Here is a 12,963-nt window from a genome sequence, read left to right on the forward strand (position 1 = left end):
TCTCGTGACCAAATTTTGTGATTTCATAAAGCATGAATTGTGAGTTTTCATGATGTTGATGTGTCACTGTATTGCATTTGAGTGCTGTTTTCATTGAATTAATTTGAAAATAACTCTTTTAAATATACTTTAACTCTATATACTGAGTGAGTTAAACTGTTCATCAGTTGAATTGATTTTGCCATCAAAAGTCTTGGAATATGGCACATGAGTCGCATAAACTACTTTAGACACTTCATTATCTTTTTTTTTTTAAAGCATGAATGTGTTTTGAGCAAATGTGAATCGTATGGGTTTGGAATTACAATTTTAAGTCTTTAATATTGTTACAGATGGTTCATGCTGGCTTAACAGAAAAATCGAAAGGAGATGATGTGCTTGAAGAGTATGAAGCTACCAATACATTAAGTGGGATGAGAAGAGCTTTGTTAGGACACATACCAGAGACATATGGGTAAGCCACAATTGCATATTTTAAGATTATTGATTGTCATGCTTAATTTTTTGATTATTAAACAATAATAATAAAGAGTCTGATCTCCTTCTAAAAATGTTTCTTAAAAAATGCATCACATGTAAGTTTTTGGTATGCTTGCATTGTCATTTATTTATGTGCTGTCCGATTTATGTGCATTCATTTTGGTAGGAGGAGTCCAACCGTAAGTGAACAGTAAATGTTTACTTATACTCATGCCTTTTCACAGATGCCATGTATGACATTAAAATGTATTTCTTCTGTAGATTATTCAAAATATATATTTTTTGTGTTCCTCAGAAGACAGAAGGTCCTACAGGTGTGGAACCACATGAGTATAAATAAATGACAGAATTTTCAGTTTTGGGTTAACTATTCTTATATTGTAATTGATACTTCTCCCTGACATTTCACCTGATAAATGGATGTGAAATAATCCTTTTTGTTTAGTTTTTTTCTGCTATTTTACAGGAGCACTTTTGTGATGCTGCAAGTGGGAGTGGGTATCTTGCTTGGCTGAAAACTGCGGAGAAACACATCTCGTCTTGCTGAAAACTACTCTTTACAAGGAGGTCCAAACACCATCAGCAGAGACTTTGTTCAGTGAGCATTAACATGCATTCTGCCTGGATGCTAATGAATGGGATGCTGTTGTTTAAGCTGATAAATGTAAGCATTATAAACCTTATGACATTAAGTGTACATATGGACCAAATAAGAATATGGATTTTGCCTTTGCACTGATTTGCTTTGACATTTATGATGTTTTAATTGTTGTAATTAATTGTTAATTTACATGCATTGAAAACACTGAATGTGAAAATATTTTGCTGTAGGGAAAAAGATTTACAATGTTTCAATTAAAAATGTATAATTGTAAACATGTATTGTTTTGTGGGTTTATTTTTTTATAATTTTACCTGAACATTGGTGCAATGTTCACCAGTTGAGGGAGTTAAATTCATTCTTTAAAATTTGCAGTGTAGGTATATGTTTTAATTTGCATTAACATTTTAAAATAAGTATTTACAATATTTACATTAAATCAACATTAAATAAATACACTGGGTGTATAGGATTAATCACCATAAAGTGTTAAATGTGTGTACTTGCGAGTAATAATTTCTTAACACCCTGAGTGACTAAAATTAAACACTAACACAGTGTTTGCATAATAAACACTTTCGTCAGTGTTGTTTTAACACTAGCAAAGATGGACCTGTCTGTTCACCCGGAAAGTGATAATTTTAACACCCATGGTGACAAATCTCCCAACATATTTTTGCTGTGTGCTTGCCCCTGTGGAGCAATTTTAAGGAAAATGTGGTACATTTTTGTTTGTATTTGTTTATGTGCGTGTGAGAGTTTATGAGCAGAGAGAGGTTTGGTTATCATCCCATCCTTGTTCCCTATTCTGTCTAGTAAAGGAAGCAGAACTTAAGGAAGTTTCATGCCAACTAAATATACTGTTTCGTGTCAATGAAGCCTCTATTCAAAACATCATATTGATAGCCAAAGCAGTGTTCCCTCTGAGACAAAAAAAAAAAAAAAAAAAACATGACTGTAATACTCAGGGAACATTATTGTACAATCAGTTGCTGAGTCAGACTTCACCTTTAAACCGAATAGCAGGAATACAGTCTGTTATTGTAAGGTATCGTGGTAATCTGATCAGTTATAATGAAGATTATTTCATGTTTCCTGCACTGGAAACATGGAAAAAAAAACCCTGCACTGTTGAGATTTATCAGTCAAATTTAGACCTGAGTCACAGAAGATAATTTATCATCTTATTTCTCTGTTCTCCAAACGAAATGTGCTGTTCTCTATACTCAGACACATAGACGAAACCAAAGTACAGATAACAGCACCTCTTTCACATCCACTTTCATAAATCCATAAAATCCAAACAGATAGAGAAAAAGGTCAGAGCTGTTAATAGACAAGGACACACACCATATAAAGCTCCTGACCAAAGGTCCCATTTATCCCTTATTTCCATGTCCTTTTGTTCATTTACTTTTTTGATTCATGTTAATGTATCCCAATAATGAATAACTTCCAGCAAGCACATTCATGAATACCAATTAGCCCTGTTGCATAGTTATGACTAATGTGGCAAATGAGAGACAGGTGTGAGAATAATAAATTAAGCCACCTCTTGCTGGCAGACATGAAGCATGAAACTGGGGAGTAAACCCACTGTAAAGGGCTTCCAGATTTTCTGAACACAAACCCAGCAGAAAGTATTATAATCATTTAGAACATGAAATTAATCACATTTGTCATATTTCTGCGAAACCTGAAATAAAAATGTGCATTTGTTGCATTGTTTGTGGCAGGTTTCACGGTAGTTTCAAAGTGATATGTCCAGTAACTGGTGCTAAATAGTGTGTTCAATTGTCCCTGAAACAGATAAACGTGACTGAGGCAACATTGTGTTATTTTGGTTAATGTGTATATCACAGCATTTCGGAAATGAAATGTCTGGTGAGTGTCACTTAAAGTTTTATGCTCTATTGCATTTAAAATAAATGTACACCTTACACTAAACCCTACATTAAATGTAACCAATGTAGGATCAGAACGAGTCAGACAAATTTAAGATTCGATCAGAACATAGAAACATGAGGAGCCGAAATTCCAGAGGGGCCCCAAGGCCGCAACAGGACGTCATAAATCAGATTCCTAGCTCCAACCTCTGAAGGAAGCCTAACCAACAAGCCTCTTCCAGAACAGCTTGCAACATTAAAACAAAAAGAACACTTATTGATAAGTCCAACGCAGGAAGGAGATTGTCAAATTTGGGGCAAATAATCAAGATTAATGGTCAAAAAGATGGCCATCACATGTGTTCCACGAGAGAAATCACAAGCTTCTTTAGATTGACTTTCCCCCACACATAGAAGACAAAGAAACAGACTGAAATTCCTTTGTCCAAAGAACATGTCTTTTGGTCTCCACAGAACTACACAGAGATTTTCTTTTTCATATGCACATAAAATCATCCTTTTTTATGGACATTTCTATGCATAACCCCATATTATGTAAGTAACCCACACATTAGACTATCATGCTGTAAGCACATATTATGTATGTCTTTTTAATAACTATTGAATGACTTTAAGGTTTATTCGTGTTTGGTATGTATGAGTTTGACAATTCTAGCTTGAAATGTTTCTTCCAATTGTTTCTTTGTCAAATGTATCATATTCTGGTTATAGAAATCACATCCAAAAGTATACTTTGTAAGAGTGTGTAAAATTCGGACCATGTGACTGATAACATGCTGATTTATGATGGAAGGAACAACCCTAGCTAAGATAATAGCCTATCTAATTGGTCAAGACACCAGATGGGATGTGTCCATAAGCCAAGTTTAAAAACTCAGGACACCATCAAATCCCCTTCTCTCTTCCCTTCTCTCTCCTTCTTTTTGCCACCACGTTTTGACGCTGCTTTCTAGCGCTCTTTGAGCGTGCTCTGGCCTACAGGCCAGTTGCTATTTAACACCACGATGAAAAGAAAAACCACCTAGTTATATCCTTTTTTTCTTTTCTTTTAGTTTCTTTTCCGTTGAGAGTTTCGTGCTCTCAGTTTAAGTTTTGCCGCCACGCCTTGTCTCCGAGTTCAACTCGGGCCTGTGACCACCTCAAAACTTCAACCAGACCAACTCCGCATCTCCAGCCAACGCCCAAGACATCACATCAATGACTACTGAACTTCCAGCCAATTGGCAACTTGGGAAACCCCTTTTCCTGCAACGACGACGACGACAAAAAGAATCCCTTAACACAGACGCAACGCAAGTAACCTCCAGATTCTAACTGAGCTGGTGCATTTAATATAAATTTTAGCCTCATTGAGAAACTCAATGCGAAGGTTAAATAAGTGATTGATGGTTGTTCAGGTCTATACAATAGCCCATATTGCTGTAAACTTGGGATATCACATTTTCTTTCTCTTAAACTCATCCTGTCCTCACTTTCTCTCTTCCCGCAACTTGTGAATGTGTGAATGAGTGTGTTCATGTGTTAGATTAGTTTATGTCTTAGGTTTATATAAATAAAGTCTTATTTATATTGAAAAGAGAAGTATCTTGTGTTCTGTGCTTACAAGTTAATGTCTTAATCTGCCGATCTTGTTACTGTGCTTATTAATAGTGTTGTCACTATATTTAGCATTTTAATATCCAGTGCAGAATTAATGTTATACGGCTCGTTCAGTGAATCGCCGTTCAAATTCTGTTCAAATTCCCTATAAAATCTAAATGATTCCCTTTGAGCTAAATTAAATTATTTACATATTAACCCTACACCAATAATGTGTGCAAAAGCAAATGTGAGAGAAAAATACATTTGCTGAAGCAAAATGCTGTTTGAGCTCTTTTGTGGAGTATTGTGATTTGTGTTTCACAGGACTCGTACCCGTAAAATGTTAATTCAGTGCTGTACCAGGTGAGCTACCAAGCAAGTTTACTTTGTCAGAGAAGCCGAAGCTGCTTATGTGATGCAAACATCAAAATGTATTAGTTTACAATCATGCACTATGGTAAGAATGTTTTGAGGTCATGACATAGTATTTTGCAATGAGCAATGTGAAAATAAGTTTTAAATAATTAATACAAGAACTATTTTTTAATGGTATTTTACTTCCTCTAGTGTTCATTTCAGCTGGAAAGTGCAGTGAAATTTATGTATAAGTATAAAGTAAGTTTTTGCTGTTTTCTAATGAGTCTGGGTGGAGCCAAAATTATACACAATTAATAAAAAAATTATTTTTATAATTTAAATATTAAAATTTGTTTATTCTTTGGCAAAAGACAGAAGTGCTTTTTTTGAAATTGGATTTACCAGTTATGCAGTGAGCAATAAGGCATTGTCCCTCGATGTGGCCTGGCCATTGAACATGACAAACCAGAGGAGATTGTGTGATATTGTGAGATTGAGAGTAATTGTTCAGTGCTAAATGTATAGAAGGCGATGCAACCTTGGATCCTTCACGGTGCTAACAATGACTGACATGGTGCAAGAGATTGGTCCGCTGGAGAACAGAGCAGCTGTGGTGGGCTTTTTCCACTTACCAGTTCTGAAAAGCGTGAGTGTTTGTGGTTTTGGCTAACCTTGTTAGTGAAAGATGAAAGGCCAGACTCATACAGGATTGCTGTTTTCTCAGCCCACACCTCAAAGGATAGATCAGACATCAATGAAGACTCCTGAAGAAAACAGAACTACATTCAAATTTGTTACAGAACTTTAGAATTAAAAAACAAACACTGAAAAACGACTGGAGTCTGGTGACTACAAATACAAATCTGAACTTCTTTTGGATATGTGCTTTAATAATCAGCACCTTTGATTGCTGCTTGTATTTCATTGCTTTTTTTTTACACTTGGAAATGAATTAATTAAATTCAACTCACAATCACACATTTTTCTCACACATTTGAGAAAAAAATGTGAGCCATCTAATATAACAAGGACCAAATGGCAGAAGTCATAGCACTGACCATTACCTACCATATGTCACAGAGAGATGTGTGAATATAACATCATGCTGCACCTCTAGTTCGATAGTGGTGGCCTTATAATTAAAATATATATAGGCCTATATAATGGATAATATATAATTTGTTGTATTACTGGTTTACATAAATTGACTTTATATGAAATTCAATGCATCTTGCAAATGTGAGTGATTTTCCACCATCATTTATCCTGCCAATAAATAATTCACACATTTTAATTTAGGAACAAAAATCTTTCATTACCACCAAGTCACAAGAGGTGCTGATGAGATAATTATATGTGTTTCTACATTATCTCTGATGCCTTATGAAACATGAATGGAGATGATAATGAGGGGTCTTTACCAAGCCTTTATGAATTAGACAGAGGGATCTAAAATAAACCTTTCTGCATTACATTGCTTCCAACACATACACAACTAATATTATACATTGCATTATAGCTGGAAACTCTGACTGTAAAAGGCATTGTGTTGCCTCTCACCCAAATGACCCACTATTATGGTGAAGTAATTTTCGTAACTTCCATAATTTCTGAGAGAATGTTTGACTTCATAATGTTGCCATTTCAATAAAACAGCGAAATGAGTTTTTATACTTTGGGGCTAAAAATGACATAGACAATTGGAAAAAGTAAAATGAATAAGTACAATAGCCTAATACATTTTACAAACTGTGCAGCTATTACAATGAATGGATAACGATGCGCAATATAAAAGTCATAGTATGATACCACTTTGTCAGCAGTGATTAATTAAGGTTACTTATGGTCAGATGATCTAAATTTCTGAAAGTAGGGAATGCTGTGAAACATTTAGGGGCACAAAGAAAAAAATACACTCCTAAAGCATGCCAATTGTATCTCTGATAGACTTTCGACTGACTGAAAGTAAAATGATCTCATCGAGCAACAGTATTGCAATCAATTCAGCCAATGAAAATGTGCTTTTCTCGTTATGTCTGAACTGAGGTATGGAGCAAAGTTAATTCTCAAAGCTTCTCTTCTGCTCAGCTCTAAGATGCCACTGCCTTCCACATATAGAATACATCTCACTTAGATAGTGAACATCTTATTTTGCACATGTTCGTTTGTATGCTCAACACATTTACATTGTATGGAAGGAAGATACTGAGTGTCCCTTGTACCAATTTTATTTGTATTGTTTTTATCTCACAACTAAAATACAGAAATAATTGTTTATTTTGTTATCATTACTGCATGCAAAACCTTTTATTAATTTGCATAAAACAAACATCCTTTCATGGCCTAAAGATATTGTGACAGTGTATCTCTGTAAAGACCATCCTTATGCAATTGATCTTAAAAATATATTCCCTGTATTTTATTCAGTATAAAGAAATTCCATGCTGAGCATCTGAAGCTTCAAAGAGAGGCGATGGAGCATTATTACAGCATGAGGCCAGAAAGAGAGAAAGAGGGAAAGAAAACTTTACTACTCCATTCAGAAGCTCCTGAAGAGCTGAAAGGAAGACACATTAGGACAAAACGCAGGATAGTACAAACAGCTCAGCTTACAATGATTTTATAGGCATCATTGCGCAAAATTTAGCAAATTTTCAGATCAAAGAAGTTGATCTTATCAAAGAAGTTATATGACTAATTTGACTGTTCACTGACCCTGCTAAACTGATGCTGAAGTATGATAATCACATGCAACGTGACCATAGCTGCTAGGAAATGTTAACATTTGCAGGCAATCGTTTATATTTCATTTTATTACTTATGATGTAATTGAGTCATAAGATTCAGTCTGGACATTTGACTTCAGGCTTAAGTTTTTCAAATGATTTTGTAGATGATAAATCTAAATTTAATTTCACAAGATCATACATTCCTTGCACATTGACCAATGTCTCTGTTTTCTGTTTTCAGATTTTTCAGTGCTTTTGTAATGTCTAAAGAGAAAAAAAAAAAAAAAACTTTTAAGGAATTGTATGTTTTTAAGAAAGACTATACTTTATTCCCGGTGATTAGAAGCCTCAGTTAGATGGGCTTTGGATGTATGCAACAGCAAAGGAAATGACACATAAAAGCAATCACACAAGCTGTAGCTAATATTCCAGGTAGAATATTAAGTTTGATTATGAACTTTCTATTAGGCTGTTGATCGTCTCTAATAAAAATCTATTTAAAGTATGTTTTTAAATCCCAGTGCTAAGTGCTCCAAGCAAATCTGTCATCATCATTGGCACTGTGCATTAACATCAGTAGCACTTCTGTTTAAAAAGAAATGTCTCACCGACTTCTTTTCATTAAAACATCATTGTTACTTTGTCTCAGCTGGGAAGTCCGATAAACTTATTTGGGTAAGGAATGCATGGGAAATTAAATTCATGTGTTTATTTAGTGCTGGCGTTCCAGGAGAGCAAGAGTTTATTCTCTTACATATCCTGGTAAACAGAAGTTGAAGGGCATGAAAACAGCTCTCAGGCCGTGTCCCAAATGGCACCCTCAGCCCTTGCGGTCCTCCTCCGCAGTCCAGTCCCATATGGCACCCTCAGCTCTCCTCCGTATCTGTACTCTGCCACATGGGCTGTTGGGTAACAAGCCGCTGTCGACTTTTGCACCAATGCAAGCTTTACAAAGGCGCTCAATAGAGATCCATGATCTCTAACCTGGGACATCCTACAGTTATGGGTACTGTTTAAGAAAATATTCAACTTAGAAATCACTTGATTTATTCTGTTTTCCAGCAGAAAGCACAATATACTGTTTCAGTTACGCTCACCCACCACAGACACAGGATATGTGAAACAGGCCTTAGGGCATCCAGCTGTAGGAACACCAACTTGCATTCAACAATACTGTGACCTTGTGACCTCCATCGATTGTGAGAACTCTTTGAAATCTGAAATGACACACTACTATCCACATCAAGTGTTCAATTTAGGACAGCTCCCAGTAATGAAGACCAGTTCTGAATGTAGATGAGGTTCAGCTATCAACATCATGACAAATAACATTCCTTTTCATAGGTAAAATGGTAAGTCACTGTCTTCATAAGATCAGAATCAGTGCAGATTTGAAAATAAATAGTCAGGTCGTTCCACTTTTTAGGATTTTGTAATTATCATTGTGTGAGCCTGTAAGGGTTTATATGTCAATATAAGTTCTTGTATACTCTGAAAAATGAGTGAAAATTGTACCTTTAGGAGTCCAACAGCCTGCAATTGGGGCAATACCTCTACCACAACATCAGGTATTCACATGGGCTAATATATTTGTCTGCTTGGGTTACCTTATTTTACAGTAAACCCCTAAACACAAACATTACATTAAATCCACTAAAATGCTAAAGGTATTCAATAAACAGAAACCAGTAGTTCATGCTTTTAAGCAAAGTTTACTTGGAATAATTTAAACATGACTATCATAACTTGTACATTTACAACTTTATAAAACACAAGTATCTAAAAAGGTTCATTTTAAGCTCCTGAAAAACTGTATTTCTTGTAAAAACTTCATAACTTTTATTCTGAATGCTTTAAGCAAGGTTTCGTTGGAATAATTTGAACATGACCATTACAACTTTTATATTTACAACTTTACAAAACATAAGTATCTTAAAAAAGTTAAAGTGAAGCTCCTGACAAACATTTTTTGGCATAACTTGTATCATTTGTATATGCATATCTGAAAACTATAAAATACATTTCACAAACAAACAAACAAACCAACAGTGCAGCTCCTCACTCCTCACTCACACAATTAATCAACCACTGTGACACTTTTTCAGTTAAAACAGATTATTCTTGTCTTTTTAAAGATTGAATTTCCATTTAAAAATCAAGAATATCTTAAGACTTACCTATCTCGCTCTCCACTTCGTGACCTCGCAGAACGGTTTCCTCCCGTCAACGATTAACCACTTTGACACTGACTTTTCTGCCTCTTTTCTGGTAATTTGGTTTGTAAGAGAATTTTTTCAAGCTTCCTGTAAAACACAAAGAGCAAAGTTAGATTAAATTCCATATTTAAGCCCTTGCAATAAATAAGCAGTCACAGGGCACAGGGCAACATTTAAAGGCATAGTTCACACAAAAATTAAATGTCTCATCATTTAATCACAAATGTCAAAATCTGTCCATTTGAAAGTTTCTTTTAAACAATTATAATTTTTATCAGGCAAATATAGGTCCTTTTTATTGCTATTACAGTGAAAGAACTGAACATAAACATAAGAGCCTGATAAAAAATATTTTAGAAGAAAATTTCAATTTGATTATTTATTCTAAACTGAGTTTTGAGATCGCCACACCACAAATTAACAGTTGGGTCAATATCACTGTAGGGTGCACATAAATAACTCATATATGTGTGTAAAGTCACTTTTCATTATTGTGCATGCAGATATTATTCAGGTAAGTGAACACTTGACTATTGCATGAATAATGAATGTACCATCTTTGAATGTACCAGAATTTTAATTGGTTGATTGCAGTTGAAATAAAAATGAATTAGAATTGTTTCCCCCCTATTCAGCTCTAACTGGTCTCTTCTGCTCATCAAGCCTGTATTTATTTGATCCTAAGTACAACAAAAATAGTAACATTTTTAAATATATATTTAAAAATATATAAACATATTTAAATATTTTGAAATATTTGGTGAGCAGAAGAGACTTCTTTAAAAACGTTTTTTTTTTAAAAACAGACCTTACTGTTCAAAAACTTTTCACTGGTAGTGTTCTTTATGGACCCAACTAAACTAAATTGTTTATTTGTTAATTGTGATCCACCGTATGATAAGTAAAGTTTCTTTGTTTTCTTGATTTTTATACAAACACACTGTGTCTGTAAGTTGATTTGCATGAGTTTTAATTGAATGCAGCCTAAGAGTGTTCATTTTGTCAAGCAGTATAAATGATGTCTAAATGAGACATGGTACATTCCTAGTTAACCATTTTGTGTTAATGGCTCTCATATCATTTCAGGCATATGCTAAGAACACGCTTAAGCAGAAGTGTCAGCGCGGGACTATTTAATGGATTATGCATTCTTCTTTTGTGTGGTCGAATTGTGGTGAGTTATTTACTTTGACAGTCTTGCAATATGTAAAGAAAAGGAAGTGTCTGTTAAATTAGTCCCAAAAAGGCGACGTCTCATTCTGAAGGTGTTCGCTAACAATAACAATGTCAATAACACCTGATGCACTTGTTACATCGTAAGAAGTATGGCATCTATGCTAATATTAGTCTGTTTCATTCTTATTCCGAGGTCACTGTAGCCACCCGGACCCAGTCCGTATCCAGATCAGATGGTGGAGACAACTCTACAGCCCTGAATGTCAGCAGAGACCATGTCAACTATATGAGCCCCAAAGACAGATCAGTGAAGGCCTCATCAACTATACGGCCATCGGCACAAAACCTCAGCAAAGACCATGATGAAAAACACCTCGTTGGTTCGTCTGGCCAGAGGAGAACTGGCTCCCCGACTGAGCCTGCTTTCTACCAAGGTTTTTTCTCTGTTTCTGTCACCTTTGGCTTGCTTATTTGAGGACACTTAATTTTGGGAATATTAACGACTTTGAAGGGAACTGAACTGAGCTGGATGATGACATCACTGAATCAACGATGAACTGACTTTAACTGAAATATTGACTGTTTACTTTTGTCCTCTTTTTAGAGCTGCTTTACTGCATAACTGAATTTTGTTTGCGTTATTGACACTCAATATTTTCCTGTTTAACAATATAAAGCTGCTTTGACACCATCTGTATTGTATGAAGTGCTATATAAAAATAAGGGTGAGTTGACTTGCTTTTGACAATTCTTCATAGAAATGATTGTGCTGTCTGTTTTGAACAATTTTGTATTTTTGAGAATTGTAGCCTTCAATGTGAAAGAAATCAGTAAAATAAGATTACGTGAAATCAGTCTCAAGTGAATTGTAATTACACAAATACAATAAGTTGTGGTTACTTAATTTTCTCAAGTCAACGGGTTTCCTCAATTTAATCAAGTAGACAGAACTCAGATTAACTTGTTAGTTTTAAGTTAAGTAGATTCACACTTTTAAGTAGTCACAATTGAATGAATTTAAATTAGTCCAACTTAAAATAAAGAGTGACCACAACACATTTTCTTTTGTTTATTTATTAATGTAACTCAGAATTGTCAAGTTCACTTAACTTTTGTCTTTTCATTTTGCATGAATTTCCTTTACTTAAAAAAATTGAGGAAACCCGTTTTTTAAGTATTATTAAGTAAAGTCAACTGATCGTTTTTACAGTGTACCTATTTACCCCTAATATGTTCATAAATAGTACCTTAAGGGGACATATAACTACTCTGAGGTTCTAAAATGCATTTTTTAGGTAAGGTACAAAGTTGGCAGGTGACCCTTAAACATACAACTTTTGCACATTTTTCTGACAGTTTTACAAAATTTTGTCATGGTTCATTTTCCTGAAAAAGACATTGATTATGAAATGACAAACTTGTCTAACTTTTTACTGAACTATACAGTCCCTATTCTAGGTAATGCACGTTAATCATCACTGAGTCTACAATAAGAACCAATCAGAGTCGTTGGAGAGGATGGGAGCTGCAATTAGCAGTCAATGCCTCCTCTCATCTCATCACTTTCTAGGCTGTTCTTGACATATAATTATCATACGCATCGTCACCTTCTGCTTGTACCTCTCATTTCTGTTAGAACATTGATTTCTCACATCTAATACCCAATTGATGCCTCTGCCATTTTTAATGTATTATGGTGTGATCAATTTGTATTCCAAAAGATGCTGAGAACAGGTTCATTTTGTAGGCGCTGGGGAAGTCAATATGTCCATGTCCCTCCTCTGTCAAACCGTATTCTCAGGCTATATGGCAGAGTGTGATAAAAAGTTGCTCTCTCTTTCTTCAAATCATATTTTACAGCACAACACACCTCAGTGACTTCCCACCTTGGCAGAGGGAGATATACAACGGCAATT

At 34.9% G+C, this 12,963-nt stretch overlaps 1 long non-coding RNA gene across 2 annotated transcripts in view; it reads left to right on the plus strand.

Annotated features, from left to right (window-relative positions):
* LOC131553703 (uncharacterized) overlaps window positions 1-455 on the plus strand; it is a 64,793-nt gene extending 64,338 nt beyond the window's left edge. For both annotated transcript variants that reach the window (XR_009274235.1, XR_009274236.1), the window contains one exon: window positions 333-455. This is a non-coding gene — a long non-coding RNA (uncharacterized LOC131553703). The remainder of the gene's footprint in view (window positions 1-332) is intronic.
* The last annotated feature ends 12,508 nt before the right edge of the window (window positions 456-12,963 follow it).

This window comes from Onychostoma macrolepis, chromosome 14, assembly GCF_012432095.1.
Source record: "Onychostoma macrolepis isolate SWU-2019 chromosome 14, ASM1243209v1, whole genome shotgun sequence".
In the NCBI taxonomy this organism is placed as follows: Eukaryota; Metazoa; Chordata; class Actinopteri; order Cypriniformes; family Cyprinidae; genus Onychostoma; species Onychostoma macrolepis.